The sequence below is a fragment of the Leptonychotes weddellii genome, chromosome 6 (genome assembly GCF_054177405.1).
Source record: "Leptonychotes weddellii isolate Sample4059 chromosome 6, ASM5417740v2, whole genome shotgun sequence".
Taxonomy (NCBI): domain Eukaryota; kingdom Metazoa; phylum Chordata; class Mammalia; order Carnivora; family Phocidae; genus Leptonychotes; species Leptonychotes weddellii.
Window position 1 is genome coordinate 120,321,212 of NC_138374.1, and position 19,900 is coordinate 120,341,111.

The 19,900-nt window shown below is 34.7% G+C and overlaps 1 long non-coding RNA gene across 2 annotated transcripts in view; it reads left to right on the plus strand.

Annotated features, from left to right (window-relative positions):
• LOC115945013 (uncharacterized) overlaps positions 1 to 19,900 on the plus strand; it is a 55,972-nt gene that overhangs the window by 28,014 nt on the left and 8,058 nt on the right. For both annotated transcript variants that reach the window (XR_004079494.2, XR_004079495.2), the window contains exons 2-3: positions 17,274 to 17,368; positions 19,731 to 19,796. This is a non-coding gene — a long non-coding RNA (uncharacterized LOC115945013). The remainder of the gene's footprint in view (positions 1 to 17,273; positions 17,369 to 19,730; positions 19,797 to 19,900) is intronic.

The following is a 19,900-nucleotide window of genomic DNA, read 5'->3' on the forward strand; positions in this document are numbered from 1 at the left end:
CTGAGTGTGAAATCTAGCTCTGACACTAGTTCTGTGATCTTAATCAAATCACCTTCCTCCCCATACTTCCTTTTCCCCATGGGAATAAAAAATGGAGGCTTTATGATGATCTTATCATCATAAGATGATCTTTGCCAAGGTACAGTGTAATAGGGAAGTGCTACAGAATGCTCAATGTTATTATCATTTTCCCTTTGTGTTATTTCTTTAGGTCCCAAGTGCTCATTCCCTTAAATTCAGGTACCCAGTGACTTTGTAGTGTCCTTTCCTTCAAATCTGATATTAATTTATTTATATTAATATATTGATATTTTAATATTTAATGTAATACACATTTTCCCCATTTTTTCTTGTTATTTTTAAAACAGCTTATAATTTACATACCATGAAATTCACATTGTAAGTGTGCAACTTAATGATTTTAATAAATTTATAGAGTTGTGCCACCTTCATCAAACTCCAGTTTTTGAAACATTTCTATTTCTTCCAAAGTTCCCTTGTGCCTGTTTACAGTAAATCCCTGCTTCCACTCAGCATGTACATTTAAGCACATACACTACATCTTTCACAGATAATTACATTTATCCTGTTTTTAAAAAGTTTGATATATTAAAGAGGCTATATTGAGAGAATCAATTGTCATTAACTAAAGAGGTTGAAATTGGATAGCATAGTGACTTACTGTTTTAAAACGTTTCACAGTACCACAGCTATAAAAGTGTCTAATGTCTGACTTTTTCTGATGATATCCAAGAGATAGCTTTAGCTCTGTGCCTGAGATAGTATTCTAAGATATCAGTAGTGCTGTGGAGGAAGCAATCTACAAGTAATGATACCAGCGTGGATTGCTATGAAGGCTTCATGGCTATGTAAAATGGAAAGAAGTGGATTTTATCCCTTTCTTTGCCATTTACTGACTGTGTTATTGGATAAGGTATTTGATGTCACTGAATCTCTTTTCTCATTTGTAAAGTGAGAGTAATATTTACTTCTCATTTATTGTTCCTAGTGTTGTTATAACAGCGAAAGAATGTCTCTGAAAACACCTTGTAAATAAAAAATCCTACACATAGGTTAGTTTTCCGCCCCCCATCATTAATTAATACAGTTAAGAGCAACTGTGTCGGGGCGCCTGGGTGGCTCAGTCGGTTAAGCGTCTGCCTTCGGCTCAGGTCATGATCCCAGGGTCCTGGGATGCAGCCCCATGTTGGGCTCCCTGCTCAGCAAGGAGTCTGCTTTTCCCTCTCCTGCTGCCCCTCCCCCTGCTCCTTCTCTCTCTTGCTCGCTCACTTTCTCCCTCAAATAAATAAATAAATAAATAAATAAATAAATAAATAAATAAATAAATAAAATCTTAAAAAAAAAAAGAGCAACTGTGTCTACAGTTAACTCATTTTAACCAAAACTTTAAAACTGAGTTGATGAATAAATACAGAAAAGTATTTTTCATCTGGGTGTTTATAGGCTCTGTGGTTCATTAGCTATGTGGTTTGAAAGTAATTAGTATCCCTTTGAATTAAATTTTTGCAACACTCGAATGACCAAAATCCTAATATTAGTAGTGCATGTAGAAAATTTATTGGCATTTTAATATAAGTTTATCTTTAAGTCTCAGAAATCTAATGTTTGACTCTTCCTGATGAAATTTGGCAAGAACTTTCATCTTTCCACTCGAGAAAGAATTTTAAGTGGCTGGTGGCGCTCAGCAGGAAGCCTCCTACACAATGCGATTGCAGGTTCCCTCTGTCAAGGTTAAAAGCTCAATACTATCTTGTCTAATAGGGTAGAAGCAAGCTATTCAAATTGTCTTTAAGTGGAAAGAAGAAATGGTAAGGGGAATTTAGGAAATTCTTCAAGTTCCCTTCTCAAACATCTTTTCTGTAAGATTCCTCTGCTTTTGAATAGATCCCATTGTTGATAAAGCCGTCTGAGCCCTCTTTTGCAGAACATTCTTCGTCTTGTGTATGGCAGAGAAAAGACTTATTCTTTGCAGGCGTACATTGACAGCCTGAGAGGGTTGAACATGATAGATTTTAAGTTCTATTTAAGTATTATTTCCTGATAGGGTGCCATATTTAGTGGGTCAACATCTTGGTATTATTTGCAAAGGATATGTCCATTCAAAAAAAGCTGAATTTAAAGGTATATAGAGACATCATTAAGAATTTTTCAAATTCAGGTTTATCAGAATCATTTCCTCCATTATTCTTTCTCTAAAGCTAAATCAGAGATGAATAATTGATAATAAATAACCTAATTATCCCTCTTATTTGTCCATTGCATTGATAAGAGAAACTTTCACATTTTCCCTTTCCCGAGTTTCTTATTCTGTATTTGATCTATTATCAAATTCACCTATCATCTCTTCTCTTATTATTTGCATATTTTCATCTTGACTTTGGATTGATTTTTATTGGTTTCTAAAATTTTAATTAAAAGTACAATAAAAATGGCTTTCTATCACATTCAAAAATCAAACTTCCATGCACTGGCTTACACAGCCCTACAGGATCTAACACTGACCTCTACTTCTGGCCCAATTTTCTGACCTCAGCTTGAGCCGTTCTTTTAACCAGTTAAACTCTAACTTCGAGGCTGGGTTAGCTCTTCAGAATGTGTGGACTTGGGTTGAGGGGGCCAAGCCTTTATTCTCCATTATTAATTATTGAATGAAAGCTGCTCTTGGAAAGGGGTGTGATCTTGGGCAAAGCTGCTCTCTCCAGCGAGGGAAATCTCTAGAGAGGGCTAACTACTCTTAAAAGACAAACTACTCTTAAAAGGCATATTAAAATTTTTGAGTTTATTTGAGCAAGAATCAATTTGAATCAAGTAGTGCCAAACCGGAAGTGGTTAGGACTGCTCAACTGATAGGAACTGGGAAGGAGACTTCTACAGAGAAAAGGCAGAAGCAGTGTAAAGAAATTTTTAATTGACTATAGTTTAAAGCCTAGGTGGCTATTTGTGATTGGCTGTTCTTGCGTTTCAATTCTGTAACTTTGAGGCATTTACAGACTTTGATTTTGGTTTGCTTCCGTAGGCGCCATGACGTTAGAGCCACCAGTCTAATGCCCTCCTTGTTTAATTAATTTAACACAACTAAAAGCTAAAAGCTCTCAGCCAGCAGCACTTCCAGCAGCTGGGAGAATATCCATCAGACCTCAGGGGACTCTGGGTGGTGCCTCCCAGAAACCAGTCCAGCTGTCTACTTTGGTTATTCAGATCTCAGCCTAAATGTAACCTGGGCAGAAGGGCTGTTCTTGATCACTGTGGCAGACGTGCCCTCAGGTGACCTGCACTGAACCCCCCCTCTTGCATCATCCTTTCCCCTTGAGTGTGGATGGAATCTGTGGTTTGCTTCTCATCAATAGAAAATGGCAAAGGTGATGGGATGCCACTCCCATGATTGCATTAAGTTATACAAGATTTCTTCTTAGCAGACTGGAGTTAAGAGACTCTTGCTAGCCTGGAAGAAACAAAGAGCCTTGCTGTGAAGTGCCTGTGGAGATGTCCATGAGGCACAGAAGTGCTGTCATCTCTAGGACCTGTGGCTGCTTCCAGTAGATACGCAGTAAGAAGCCAGGTCTCGCAGTCATTCAGCCTCGAGGAAATGGGTTCTGCTAACAATCTGGTGAGCTCGGACAAGGGCCCTGAAGTCCCCAAAGAAGGAACCGTGGCCAAATCCTTATCTGTAGCCTGGTGAGACCTGGGCAGAGGACCCAGAAAACCTGACCTATGGAAACTGAGATAATAAGTGGGTGTAGTTTTAAGTCACTAAATTTGTGGCAATAGAAAACTAAAGAAATCATACAATCTAAAGTATATACTAAATAATTCCCTATCACATCTCTCTCTTTTAATTCTTAGATTCATATGATATTTTGTTTATCTGCACATTATCTCTATCTCATAACCAAAATGGAAGCAACATGATGACGGTATCCTTATTCGTCTTATTTACGGTTTGGTTCCCAGTGTATAGAGCAGTGTTGAGTGACGTGAATAAATGTAAAAAAAAAAAAAAGTACATGAAAATTCTCCTTCGTACTTCTCTCTGTTCTGACTCCTTTCTTCAGTTTTCACTTCTGTTGATATTCTGGTATGCTCCTTTCATTCCAGTTTCATTCATTCAGATGTATAGATATCAAAATATGTACATACTTTAATGAGATTTTACTTTATGTCTCATTCTTTGACTTGCTGTTACCATTTCACATGTTTTAGAAATATTTCCATGTGGGGTGCCTGGGGGGCTCAGTCGGTTAAGCATCTGACTCTTGATTTCGGCTCAGGTCATGATCTCAGATCAAGTTCCACATTGGGCTCCACACTCAGCATGGAGTCTGCTTGAGATTCTCTCTTTCCCTCTACCCCTCTCCCACTCTCACACACAATCTCTCTCTCTCTCTCTCTCTAAATAAATAAAATCTTTTTAAAAAAAGAAATAATTCCATGTCACTTTACATCAGTTTAATTTTATTTTAATTTCTGCATAGCTTTGCATAGGGTAGATGCGATGTAATTTATTTAATATTTCCTTGATGACATTTAGGTAGTTTCAATTTTTTAAAACAATATCACTGTTACAAAACAGTTATACAATTTCTTCTTTACATATTTTTTTATGTCAGTATATCAGTATTAGTGTGTCCCAGACATGGAATTGTTGGAGTAAAAGTGATGTAGCTTTCGTTTTCATCCCTTACCTGAGCTGTTTCAATAATTTATTAAAAGATCATGTCAACTTCAGATCTTTCTCCTCATCCATCCCACTAAATTTTAGTGTTTCACTGGCATATCTCTGATCATGTAAAAAATAACCTTAAAACTTTCAGTGTTTCCTCATAGTCTACCAAATAAAGTGTTAACTCCTTAGTCTGGCATTCATACTATTTTTTTAAACTTCCAGCCAAATATTTAATTATTTACTACACGTATTTTCCTAGTGAGTAACAGGAATATCTATTCTCCAAGAGTCACTGGCAATTGGTCTTCTATGCACTTCACTTCTTCCATCCCTGCTGAGATGCTATCCTTTTCCTACTCGCTGTTGCTTCTACCCTTTCATATAGTTCAAATGCTGTTTTTCCTAGTTAGATATTTCTTATCTTTGGTAATGCTTTTATATCTGTAGATTTTTTTAATAGTTCCCAAATACTTTATGTTTTTATTATATTCTTTAATTTTTAAAACAATCTTTTGACATAGGTAATAATACATATGTTTTGCAAATGAGCAAATTGACATTAGAGAGTTTGAGTGATTTACCTAAGGCATACTTCTTTTTAAGGGGAGGGTTATAATGCAAAGCCTTCCAACTCCAAGTCTATTGCAGAGACGTGTGCCTTTCTTCTGAGTCCTTGCAATGTTGTGCTTGTACTAGTGTAATCTTGGGTGCTTACTCCATTCTGATGTACATCTTAAATATTATTTTTGTTATGGTATATTCTCTTTTAGAATATAAGCTCCTTGAAGTCAGGAACTTCTCTTAATTTAATTAAAAAAATTTCCCAGCACTTCTTATTCTCTGTTATGTTTAGTGAATAGAGACGAAGTGTTTAACTACATATGCATTGTATTTAATGAGACAAGTTACACTGGCTTAGAAAAAGCCAGGTGGCATCTGGCCAAGCCAAGCTCTTTTGTGGGTTATGTGCTCAGGTACACACCACTGCTGGGGTGATATACTGCTCTCCCTTTCCAGGGCTTGTGTGCACTCGTCCCTAGGCACCCAAGCACATGGATCAACCAGTACTTTTATAAAGTAAACACAAGTGGCATATGTAGCAAATTTTCTTAATACTACCTGATTATCAGTAACTGATCTGAGGAATTCAATAGGAATTTTTCCATGCTGGGGCTCTAAGTCACCTCCAGCAGATTGAAGGTCAAATCCTATCTCCATTCCAGGAGAGAGACTTTGCTGAGGGTGGCCAGGCCAAGGCCATTCTTGGATGCATGAGTTTCTCCTTCCATTTTCACATGAGAACCAGCAACTCACTAGTTTATAAAGAAATCTGTGACACAACCCATGTATATTCAGGGACAAACCTGCTGACCAAAACGAAGAGTGAAGATAATGTTAATATATCTGTCTGTATAAATATTTTAAATATTGATTGATGTCATTCTCTTAAGAATTCTTGATATATAAAATATCATTAATTCTCCCTTAAAGCCATGCTATCAAGATGAATGATCTATAAGAAAACGGATTCTGAGTGAAATTAAGAGGAAGTCATGAGCTAATTACTGCTTGTATCTAGACCAATGCCATTTCTGCCTTTCCAGTCCCCAGTGTTCTGCTTGATGATGAGATAAAATAAGTCATTGGAGGTTATGACCAGGTCTTAAAGGTCAGGGCGTATTAGAAACTGGCCCCTCTTTTCCCCTCTCAATAGTAATGTTGATTCTAAGCCCTTCTCATAGTAATGTTAGCTTGTTTTTAAATTACAGAAATAATGTTTGCAAAGTGTATATATGTGTATGTGTGTGTCTGTCTATGTGTGTATTTTCCAACCCCACTGAACAACATAAAATAAACAGTGAAAGTTTTCATTGTTCCTCTACTTTCATTTCCATGAATAGTAACTGTTAACATTTTGGGTTATGATTTTTCAGATGTGACAAAGTAAGTGTGTGTAAGATATGTGCTAGATGTGCTATTCCACTAATTCTGCAAATTATTATTCTTACTCCAGAATATATCATGGATCCCTTTCATGTCAATGCCTAGCTTCCATCCTCCATATCCTTCTGGTTACAGGCTGACTTTTTTTACAAGGCTTCTTCTACAGGACTGGCATTGTTTAAATTCATCATATTTCCTTTTTCAACCATCTGGAAAAGAGTATGGTCAAAGCTAAGACAGTGAGCCTCGTGGTATTTGCATTACCCTGCAACGCCCTGGAGGGGTCTCACTTCTTGTCTTTGACCCCACATTGTATTAGAACAAAATGATCTTTCCTAGCAATGGACTGATCACCTCTAATATTCAAAAGTAAGTTATAAAACAAAGTAGAATATTTTTCTTTTTAATTATTGATTACTAAGTCATAGCATCGTCTGGACACTTCTCTGGTGATTTTTTTTTAAGATTTTATTTATTTATTTGACAGAGAGACAGCGAGAGAGGGAACACAAGCAGGGGGAGTGGGAGAGGGAGAAGCAGGCTTCCTGCAGAGCAGGGTGCCTGATGCAGTGGGAGCCGGATGCAGAGGGAGCCCAATGCAGCAGGAGCCCAGGGCTCAATCCCAGGACCCTGGAATCATGACCTGAGCTGAAAGGCAGATGCTTAACAACTGAGCCATACAGGCACCCCTACTTGTCTGGTGATTTGAAAGAAAGGTCTTTGGCTTGTCAGTGCATTTGCATTTCATAACAATAACTAGTGGTTTCTAATGGCCTATGTATTTTTTAATAGACTTTATTTTTTTAAAGATTTTATTTATTTATTTGAGGGGGGAGCACAGAGGGAGAGTGAGAGGGAGAAGCAGGCTCCCCTCTGAGCAGGGAGCCCCATGGGGGCTCAATCCCAGGATCCTGAGACCATGATCTGAGCGTAAAGCAGATACTTAACTGACTGAGCCACCCAGGCGCCCCAGACTTTATTTTTTAAAGAAGTTTTAAGTTCATAGCAAAATTGAGAGGCAGGTACAGAGATTTCCCATATACCTCCTGCACACACATGCATAGCCTTCTCTATTATCAACATTCCCCAACCAGAGTGGTACATTTGTTACAACCTATGAGCCTAAATTCACACATTATTATCACTCAAATCCGTAGTTTAATTGGGATTGAGTCCAGGTGTGCTACATTCTGCATGTATAATGGTATGTATCCATCATTATTGTATCCTACAGAGTAATTCACTGCCCTAAGAATCCTCTATACTCTGCCTATTCATCTGTCTCTCTCCCCAACCCCTGGTAATCATTGATCTTTTTAAGGTTTCCGTAGTTTTGCCTTTTCCAGAATTACATATAGCTGGAATCATACTTCTCTCACTTAGTAATATGCATTTAAGTTTACTTCATGTCTTTTCATGGTTTAATAGCTCATTTCTTTTTAGTGCTTAATAATATTTTATTGTCTGAATGTACCGTAGCTTACCCATTCATCTACTGAGGGACATCTTAGTTGCTTCCAGGTTTTGGTGGTTATGAGTAAAGCTGTTATAAACATCCATGTGCAGATTTTTGTGCAGACATAAGTTTTCAACTCCTTTAGGTAAATACCAAGGAGCATGATTGCTGGATTCTATGGCAAGAATATGTTTAGTTTTGTAAGACATTACCAAATTGTTTCCCAAAGTGGCTGCATCATTTTGTATTCCCACTAGCAAAGCATGAGTTTTTATTGTTCCATATCCTTGTCAGCCTTTGGTGTTGTCAGTGACCTGGATTTTAGCCATTTTAATAGGTATGCAGTAGTATCTTGTTTTAATTTGCATTTCCCTGATCACATAGGATGTGGAGCATCTTTTTATATGCTTATTTGCCACCCATATATCTTTTGTGTGGTCTTGGGCCTGTTTTGTAATTGGGCTGCATTTTAAAAGTTCTTTGTATATTTTAGGCAATTATTTATCAATCAATATTTGTTTTTTGCAAATATTTTCTCCAGTCTGTGGCTTGACTTTTCATTTTTTTGATAGTCTCTTACAAAACAAAATTTTTTAATTTTAATGAAGTCCAGTTTATTAATCATTTTCTTCGTGATTCATGCTTTTGGTGTTGTATCTAAACGCCATTGCCAAAACCAAGATTATTTAGATTTTCTCCTATGTTATCTTCTAGGAATTTAAAGTTTTGCATTTTATACCTATGCCTGTGATCCATTTTGAGTTTATATTTATGAAGGGTATAAAGTCTGTGTCAAGATTTTCTCTCTTTCTCTTTCTTTCTTTCTTTTTCTTTCTTTCTTTCTCTTCCTTCCTTCCTTCCCTCTTTTCTTTCTTTCTTTCTTTCTTTCTTTCTTTCTTTCTTTCTTTCTTTCTTTTTCTTTCTCCTTCTTCTCTTTCTTTCTTCTTTCTTTCTTTCTTTTGCATGTGGATGTTCCATTGTTCCAGCACCATTTGCCGAAGACTATCTTTGTTTCCTTGTATTGCCTTTGCTCTTTTGTCAAAAATCAGTTGGCTATATTTATGGGAGTCTATTTCTGGGCTTTCTGATCCGTCTTATTGATCTATTTGCCTATTCTTTTGCCAATACCACACTTTCTTGATTACTGTAGCTTTATAGTAAGTCTTAAAGTAGAGTAGGGTCAGTCCTCCAAATTGTTTTCCTTCAATATTGTCTTGACTATTCTGGGTCTTTGCCTTTCAAATAAACTTTAGAACCAGTTTGTCAATATCCACAAAATAAATTACTGGGATTTTGATTGAGATTGAATTGAATCTATAGATCAAGTTGAGAAGAATTGACATCTTGACAATACTGATCTTTCTATCCATGAACATGGAATATCTTTTCATTTATTTAGTTCTTTGATTTCTTTCATCAGAGTTTTGTAGTTTTCATTATAGAGATCTTGTATATATTGTATTAAATGTTTCCTTAAGTATTTAAGTGTTTTGATGCTGATGTAAATTGTATTGAGAATATAAAGCTAATATGCCAAAGTTCAACAGCTTTCCTATATAACAGCAATGAACAAGTGGAATTTGAAATTTAAAATTAAAAAAATAAAGTTATACTGTAGATATGCTAAACTATATTTTGAGGAAAGGTAAATTTACAAAGACAAATAAAAATAAACAAACCACAAATACCACTTAATTTTTAATTTCAAATTCCACTTGTTCATTGCTGTTATATAGGAAAGCAGTTGAACTTTGGCATATTAGCTTTATATTCTCAACCTTGCTATAATTGCTTTGGCCTACATATTTTAAAAGTCACATCTATAAATATAATCAAATTGTTTAGACTGTTTAAACATTTAGCAGATGCTAATGTAAATTGGTGCTCATTTAACATATTCAATTATTCTGTATGTGAGAAATATTAAATTTTCTTTTCCATTTATCTTGACAAACCAAGATTTGAAGATTTTTTCCTTTTCTCTATTTTTCTACATACATTTCAATATACATATGAATGTTTATGTACATAAATAGCTGTTTCTTCAAATTAAATACAATTTTAAATAAACTTCTCTCATAGTATCTTTCTTTTTAGGTAAAAAAATAGAAAGAACCACATATTATAATATGGCTTGAAAGTAAAAATATCTGATAACTTAAGTAAACATTTCAAATTAATGGGGAAAGCGTATTTGTGGTTTGTTTATTTTTATTTATGTCTTTGTAAATTTACCTTTCCTCAAAATATAGTTTAGCATATCTACAGTATAACCTTATTTTTTAAATTTTAAAAATATCCCTTAAGTTTAGTGTTGGAAGGTATTTTGCTTTTCTAAAAAGGAATAAAAATATCATCCAGGTATAGGATTTATTTATCACTCCCTGAATAGGGAATAGAAATTCTCTATTGTCTACAATATTCCAGATTGACTACTATTCAGGTTAAAATAGTTTTCTTGGGAGTCATCATGCTTTCCTGGGAGTATTTAATTATTCTTGATATCCAAGTCAGAGACTCTGGTTAGAATATGCAGTTCTTCTCCAATTGTAATTGGCTTATGTTGTTGGGATTCATGAGGTCATGCCGTTTCCCACAGAATGACACACAATAAATAATATATGCCTTACACGCACATTTAGACATATTTTTTTATTCATGTCTCTATTTTTATTATTGTTTTTGATTTTTAACTTCCTTTTCCAAAAACTTTCAAGATAATATGTATCTTCAAGCTCAAGGGTCAGCAAACATTTTCTTTAAAGGGCCAGATGTTCAATATTGTAGGTTTTGTGGACCAGAAGGTCTCTGCAGCAAGCACTCAACTGTCTTGTCATGGCAAAGCAACCATAGAGAATAAGAAAAAGGACTGAGTATGACTGTGTTCCAATAAAACTTTATTTACCAAGCCAAATGTCAGTCCGATTTGGCTTGCAGGCCTTAATTTGCTGATCCCTGCTGTAGCTCAATATTATTCATACTTATTACCAGTCTAGGATCAAATAAGGAGCTTGCACCAGAATGTAAAACCACACAGCGCTTTCTCCATTGAGGAAGTATTATTATAAAAAAAAATATCAGTTGAATTAAATATTGTTTCGCGACTATATTGTTGACTGATATTATGTCATAAGCTCCTTATCTCACTATGGACTGGGAAGAGTTTTATGTCCAACACTGGTCCATAGAAGATACTTTGAGTAAAACTGCTTAAGCTTATTTTCTTATATATCAGTCCCTGAACACTTTTCAATTTATCATTACATTTAATCCATGTGTTTTTTCAACGTAGAGAATACCTTTCTGCTACTCATTTTGTTGTTATTGTTGGCACTATGGCTTAAATGAAAGGCAGAAAACAGGAGTTGTGTAAAGGGTCACTCACATCTCCAGCAGCTGTGGAAGAGCTATCTCTTCAGCACTCAGGGATATTCTCACTTCAGTCCCTTCATTTCCTCAATTCAAGAAGTATGCATGTTGTGTTTAGTTTTAGTTTTTTTTTTTTAGATTTTATTTATTTATTTGACAGAGAGAGAGATAGCAAGAGCAGGAACACAAGCAGGGGGAGTGGGAGAGGGAGAAGCAGGCCTCCCGCAGAGCAGGGAGCCGATGTGGGGCTCGATCCCTGGACCCTGGGATCATGACCCAAGCCAAAGGCAGACGCCCAACGAAGAAGCTCCCAGGCGCCTTGTTGTGTTTGTTTTTAAGGACAACAGATGTTGACTCTTTAACTTTTACAGTAAATTGTTTCTTAAAAGACATTTATTGGGTAATAATTAATTTTAAATTTTTATGTCAAATAGTAATAACAGAAAAGACATTTGGAGAAAACTGATGCACATTTACCAATTTACTTTTTATCCATAGTAAAAACATAGAGTTAAAAATGTTATGATATATTGCCATAATAAGTAAGTGTGGAAAGTGTTTCCCTTCATTAATAAGGTAATTTAGGGGACTGTTGAGCAATAGATACATAATAAATGCACGAATTTGTAAGCTAACACCTATAATTTAAAACTTATTATGGATGTATTTCCAGATTTCCAGTCTTCTTCTAACACTACCAGACATAAAATTTTAAGTGTGTGAAGATAAGAGATTATGTTCTTTCTTTTTTCTGTCCTTATCTATATGTGACAAAATTTCCAACTTCTCAAAATCTGGACAATTGGATATTTCACTGTACTGTATAACCTCAAGTTAAGCACTTAAGCTTAAAGTGGTTATACGCATTGGTCCTTCGGCTTAGAATTTATGTCTCCATATTTTTTAACCTATCAAATGAGTTTCAAATTAACGTAATGGCTTGTATGTCAAATCTGTCACCATTTTTAAATTTTTTGTTTTACCAATTGTGATTAGTGGATAATTTGTGGGGTGTCATGACAATTCACTGCTACAAACAAATGTTATAATGCATATTGCATTTCTATTCACATTTTTAAGAACTTATTAATATTCAAAATGCATAAGATTTCTTCTACTGGTAATACAGCACCTTTTCTTTCTACCACAAATCACTCAGAAAAGATTGCGAGTCTTGGCTTCATGTGGATTTTAGAGATGTGAAAGTAAGTATCTTAAAAGATAAAGTGTGGATTGGTAGAACCATATATTCATTCCTTCATTAAGCATTTATTGGTCCATTATTCAGTGTTCAGAAATTGTTTAAAACACGTAAAGATAACAATTCAGTTTGATGGGACTTCATAAATGTGCTTTATAATTTAGATTTAGGTTTTCATGGTTTTTATCAATTTAGTCACATACAAGCAGGACTGTTTGATCATATTCTATTTCCTGGCTTCAACATTTCAAGCTTCTCCAGGGCAGAAATGAAAGATTATGAGTGTGCTACATTTCTATAGCTCTTTCATTTCTACCCCAACCCTAGCTTACTTTCATGTCTGCAATAAAAATTTTGATCCAGGTTGGATTTATGTGAACATTATTTTTTTCAGATTGACCTACCCTGTGACTGAATTTTGCAATGAAACCTTATCAGGTTGTTATACACCATTGCAACTGGGTACCTTAAAATTAGATAGAAGAAACAGAATATGTTACCAAAGGATGTGCTGACTGGATAAAAAGTGGGTTTTACCTTGTTTCATACTTTTTGAGCATAGAAGCCACTTTAAAAGTTTGCAAGTCTTTAAAGCATTAGCTCCAGATATTTTAAATGTGCTAAGGTTAGAAAGTGCAGTGAAAAATATAAAACATTGTGTGAAGGAAATTCTGATGTACTATTATATTAAAGAAAGTAGATGGAAGTTTAGAAACATATTGAAAAGAAACCAAGAAAGCGAGGTTTTCTTGTTATAACTTTCCTATCAACTGGTTGTGAGACAATGCATAAGCCATGATCTTCCTTGTGTCCCAAGATGTTTATAGACTTCTGATCATAATATGTAATCAATAGTGTTATCACTCTGATTTGACATAGTTTTGACCAAAGTCAAAGAAATAGCATTTAATTTAGTTCATCCAAAAAAGAGATGTGCAATAATTATAAGATAGTTTGGAATTGGAAATAGTTCATGGACTTCCCATGACTATCTTGGAAGGTGGTATGCATATGATTAAAATATCTAGGTTGCTTGGGTTTGACTCTTAACTCAACCAGTTACTAACTGAATGACCTTAGGAAAAGCTACCCTATCCACTTGTGCATTAATCTCCTCACCTGTAGAATGAAGAATACTAATCTCATAGCTGTATTGCAAAGATCAAATAGTTTACACATGTGAAATATATGGAACAGTTCCTGGAATACAGTAGGCACACAATAAATGTGGTTTCTGATTATTTTATCAATATCATCATTAGCATCATTATTGTTTTGGAGTCTATTTTGGTGTGAACCCAGGAGTCCGAGGTTCTAGATGGAAAACCATTGATCTAAACTCATAAACTCATTAAACTGAATGTTAATTTAGAAAAATAATTAAAATTAGTCAAACAAGAATTTATAAAATAATATTTCCAATATTTATCAGACAAGTTACAAACTATTAGGCATTGTGTATATATGGTCTAAACGGCTAATGCAAACTCATTTGCCCCATTCTGTTTTGACATTGAATTGACAAAGATTCATCAGGGTATGAGCCTTATTTGCTGACTAATACACAGAAAACTTTTCTATGTAGGGATATCCGCAGACTCAAAAAATTAATTATTCTTTTGGAATTAGCATTATTTTATCCAGAAATCATTTTTATTTTTCATTTCCAGCTGTGTTTTCTTTTTCTTTTTTGTATTGATAACTGTAAGTTCAGTTTTCTGTGCTACCACCAGAGGATGCTACATTTGCACTATGTATCCAAGTGTATTAAAGAACAGAAACTTTTCTGAGTTATTTATAGTTATAATATGCAATATAAAAAAACCCTTGGTAAATAAGATCATTTATAAAAGAGCCAATAGTCTAGTATATACCATATTATGATAGATAATATATTAAAGTTATTCTAAGTTGTAGACTACACTGTGTGATATATTTCCACAAAATATCATTCTAGTAACACACACATTTGGTTTATTACTTCACTTGAGAAGGTTGACTTTTCCTGGGCTGCTCTGTTTTAAAAGTAGAACAGATTCTATCTAGCGAAGTATCTTGTTTAAGTGGTGCTTGGAGTACTTTGTGTTCTATAATAATGTGACACAAAATAATGTAAATTTAAACAGTTGCTGGTTTACATTTAGTTCTGAGTTATGAAGACGTGTATTATCTAAGGTCCACTTGGCACCATATGATAAAATATCATTGGTACAAAAAATGTTTTGTATACAAACACCATCATTATACTTTTCATTTAAATGTATAGATTTGCCCAAGAGCACATTGTCACTTCTATTTACTAGACTATATTGCCTTAAGAAACACTATCATAATACCTCTCCTCAAGGTCCTGTAGAAAGCTCTGGATTTAAAAATTTTATATTCTGATGTTTTCTCCCAGTAATAAGAATCCTAATTTTTCATAAGCAGTACACATTGCAGAACTTCACAGGAATTCTAATTGTTAAGTTGGAAAAATTTGCAATAATAGAAAATATTATAACTATTTTCATTAATTTTTACTTTAAAATAAATTATTTGCATTTTTCTCCCTTTCCATATTCATAAAATTTTGTTAGCTCTTTTGCATCACTGATAAAGAAAAATACCAAAAAATAAACATTAAAAATAGACTGATAGTTATCAGTTGAAATATACTTAATTTTATTTTATTTATTTATTTATTTTTTTAAAGATTTTATTTATTTATTTGAGAGAGAGAGAATGAGAGAGAGAGAGAGCATGAGGGGGGGAGGGTCAGAGGGAGAAGCAGACTCCTTGCTGAGCAAGGAGCCCGATGCGGGACTCGATCCCAGGACTCCAGGATCATGACCTGAGCTGAAGGCAGTCGCTTAACCAACTGAGCCACCCAGGCGCCCATGAAATATACTTAATTTTAATAGGAAAATAATTTAATTCTTAAGTATGTGACATACTATTTGGTCTATAATAATAGATTCATTTAGAAAACACAGAATGTTTTTTTCTTTTCTACTAATGTTCTTTATTCACTTATATTTAGTTTCAGTTATAGTTGAAACTATTATTCATATCATAAGTCAAGTACCTAATTTGTATAGATTAAGGAATTTCTGTATTAAATTTTGTTCTCTATAAACTTTAGAATCTTATATTTGTTGGAGTTTAATCATTGAATATGGCATACTTTGTTTATAAAATTGTCAATCATTTTATGTCATATTTAGCAATATATTTGTTTATGTGGCTTTTCTGGTGTTCAAATAATATTTGAGAAACATTTTTAGAAACTTTTTTATAAGAATTCAACAAATTCAATTCTCACAATTTGATTGCTGGTATAATTAGATATTTTGGTCAGTCTTTCTGTACATATCCTTGGCATAATTGCAGCGATTGCTAATCATCCATGTTTGCTTTTAAACAATACTTGAAAAAATAAGATGACATATGAATTTATCAATCTATTTACAATATTATTAATAATTATTATGTTATTAATTTTTATTAATAATTACTTGCCATCTAGCTATAATAGTTAAGTATTCATTTGCTTAAGATTTTAGGAGATAAGTGTAATAAAGGTGTGACTATAATGTACTAAAGATGATATAGTGATACCGCCATAGTAAACATCTAAAATAAAAGCACTAGTTCATATTTTAATATTGGATTATGTATTTTTAATATTCTCGTTATCCTTACTATCGTCCTCATCATCCAAGCATCAAGGGTCTTTTGTGTTCACTGCCTCAAGCATAGAATAGTGAGCAATATTCCTACTTTTAATTGTAAGACTTGGGTGCTCTCTTTAAAAGAGAAAACCATTTAGTGAATTTTCTAATCTTATTTTTTTTTTTAAAGATTTTATTTATTTGACAGAGACACAGTGAGAGAGGGAACACAAGCAGGGGGAGTGGGAGAGGGAGAAGCAGGCTTCCCGCGGAGCAGGGAGCCCGATGCGGGGCTCGATCCCAGGACCCTGGGATCATGACCTGAGCCGAAGGCAGACGCTTAACGATTGAGCCACCCAGGCACCCCTGAATTTTCTAATCTTATTTAAAAATACCAAAGCCCAGATCTGGATGATTCAGAATGTAGGGTTTATACCAGTGAGAGAAGATGGTAATGAGTTGAGATAATACAAAGGACTGTATTGTCAAATCAGACTCACTCGAATGAGAAATCTTAGCTAATAACAAGATTTACTAATAATTTCAAGAGATATGTAATCATGAGGCACAGGTGAAACAGGGAGAGATCCAGGACCTTCAATGTAGTTACCTAGGTTACTTCTTACCAGTCAGGATGTGCTCTGGCTCAGGTTACTATATAGGACTATCATGTGATATTCGTGGTTCCATAAAGGACACAGAAGAGGATCATTTTGCTGTGATACATTGTCATGTGTCCAGATGGCTGTATAGTTTATGTAACATTTTCTAGAGAGATGTGTGCTACAAATTCATAGATTCCATGTTTGTTTAGTACAAGCAATCCAGGCAAATCAAGTATAGCATGCTAAAATATTTTCACAGATAAAGACCCTTCTGAGAGAGAATATCATTAGTTTGTGTACCAGAACTGTCATCAGCATGTTTGCAAGGAGATTTGGCTAAAGTAGCTTCTTTGTTTCTCAGGGCATCTCCCCTATCACCCTCCTCCTGCCACTAGGGAGATTATGGATTGCAGACATTCTGCTTAATGACTTCTCCCCAGGAGCCATTTGAAGAAGGTGGGTTCAACTACAGGGCAGGAAAGAGACTGGAAGAAAAGTGCATTCAGTTTAATTGTTGTTGGGTCTTTGGAAAGAGATTTAGTCTTTGCTATAGCTTTTCAGCTGAGTCCTGGGAGAATGTATGTCTCTGAAGACACCAGATAAGTTTGGAGATATCTCAGAGCTGAGCATGCCATGATTTAGGAGTCTCAGGACACAGCTAAGCAAGATGGTAAGTATCTCAGAATATCAGAGGTATAGGTTATTCATGGTTGATTGAAGTACCTGGTGGACCAGCCTGGACCATAGCGATACTATAGAGTTTTGCACATCCAGGCCAGGGCATGTTGAGGGAAGATTTCTAAATTTGTCTACAAGAAATGTAGGGAAATAGATATGAGGGCCTTACCATTGGAAGAAGGGATATGTAGATTATGGGCCTGTCAACTGGAGGTCATGGCAAATCAGAGACATCCAGAACAGATGCAATAGACATAGATGATACCTGGATAAGGGAGGATCAGCTGGCTTCAGGGGACATGACATTACATGGGTAAGATGTCCTTGCCTCAGTTCCAGGAAAACTTGTAAGGCCACTTGGAATTCACATTAATTCAAGGAAAGGAAAAGAAAGAGCCAGGAAAGGAAGTGGGGAAAGGGGAAAGGGAGAGAGAGAGAAAGAGAGAACTTGACTTGATTCCATTTTATATTGGAAAGTGCTTTGTTACCTTGAAAGGGCAAGATAAATTCTTCTGGTAAAAAAATATTATATTGTAAGCCCAATTCCATTTGGTTACAGAACAATTAAAATTATATTTTTGAAAGATTTAATTCATGACAGTGGCATTTCAAACATACTCTATTGTCTTTGCTGAAGAATAAATAAATAATAGACCAAATTGTTTTAAGAAAATACCTTTACTCTTACTAGTTGTGTTATCTTGGTCATGTTACTTAATCTCACTGACTCTAAGTTTTGTTTTGTTTTTTATAAAATTAATTATAAAATAGGCATAACTAATCTATTCATACAGTTGCTGTAAAGAGTAAGTAAGATATAAATGAAAGCACCTAGTATTTAGCTTCTTGCATGTAGATTATCAATAATTGCTTGGAAAAGATAATCTGAACCAATGTCATTGAGATGATATTACTCCTTCACATTTCATAAATTATTTAGCTCCTGTTTCCATATTAAGGCAAATCTTCTGTGAACTTTTGAGATTTGAAGTCACCATTTTTGTTCTAATTCTGGAATGCAAACATTGAGGCAATCAAGTCTTCAACTGTTATTAGAAGTAGGAGTTTCAGTTGCAGAAGAGTGAAAAAATATATCAAGTGCCATAAAGTCCCTTTTTATTGGTGTAGTCATAGCTGTAATTAATCAATGGATCCTCACAGATGTTGATCTGAAATAATCCTTGCATTTCTACAGCATACACCTTTTTTTCCCCCTAAACACTGATTTTTAATTATTTGAATTCATTATGGGACTTTTGTTGTCCCATCTTAATTTATATGAGAGGACAAGGCAAATACATTTGTGATATTTCATTTATTATTCATTTATTCGTTTTATTTTATATCAGTGGAAGTACTGGCATTATGGGTATGTGTGCATTTTCAAGAGGCTCTACTCTGCTAAAAGTAATAAATAGTACTGGCAAGCTTTTGGGAGCCTTTCTTCTCTTATGAGGTTGGGAATGTAGGGGTATAAAGGACGCAACATTTCCTCGGGATATTTTTTTAAGCAACAGCCAAAAGTCAATCAGTGCCTTCATTTTTAAAAGAAGTCCACTGAGGTTTGCAAGTTCATTTGTGTTTGAATGCTGGAATGATAGGCATGAAACTAATTAGAGACCGAAGGCTACACTGCCCCCTCGTCTTCTTCTGGATATAGCACATTTGAGTTCCATGACAGGGAAGCTTGAGGGGAACATATGGCCAAGCTTATCATTCTTTAACAAGTTAACCCCAAACAAAACACATTTCTGCCTGTAATTTTTTGAATTTTTAAAGCAACTCTAAAAAAACAAGAGGAAGTTAAAAATATTCTAAACGGGACTTTCAAAATGGTCATTGCAGTAACTTTTAGTATAGGAATAAACATATTAGTAGGGTTCAATTTTCAAAGTAACTAACTTGGACCTCAAAGTCCACATTAATATGTAAATCATTTGAAATCTGTAATTGTAAAGAAGGAAAATGTTGATAAAATAATGATCTGGGGGAAAAACCCTAAATTTGTGTATCTTGGCATTTATAGTAGAGGAAATTGGAAATTATAAAGGTTAAGTTATATGTTTGTTTCTCTTGAAAATCAGTAATACAAGATCGGAAACATCGAGATGAAAATAAGAAGACTTGATTTTTATTCCAGGTCGGTCGGTAGCTAGTTCTTTGACCTGGGCTCTCATTTTCTTCCTGGAACCTGTGCTTTCTTCAGGTAAAATGAAGACATGGTATTAAAAGATCTCTATTTTCCTTTGTTTTAACATCTTCTGAGGTTGTTTCATCCTTTTTTGCTAACTTTACTTCTGACTTTTGCAA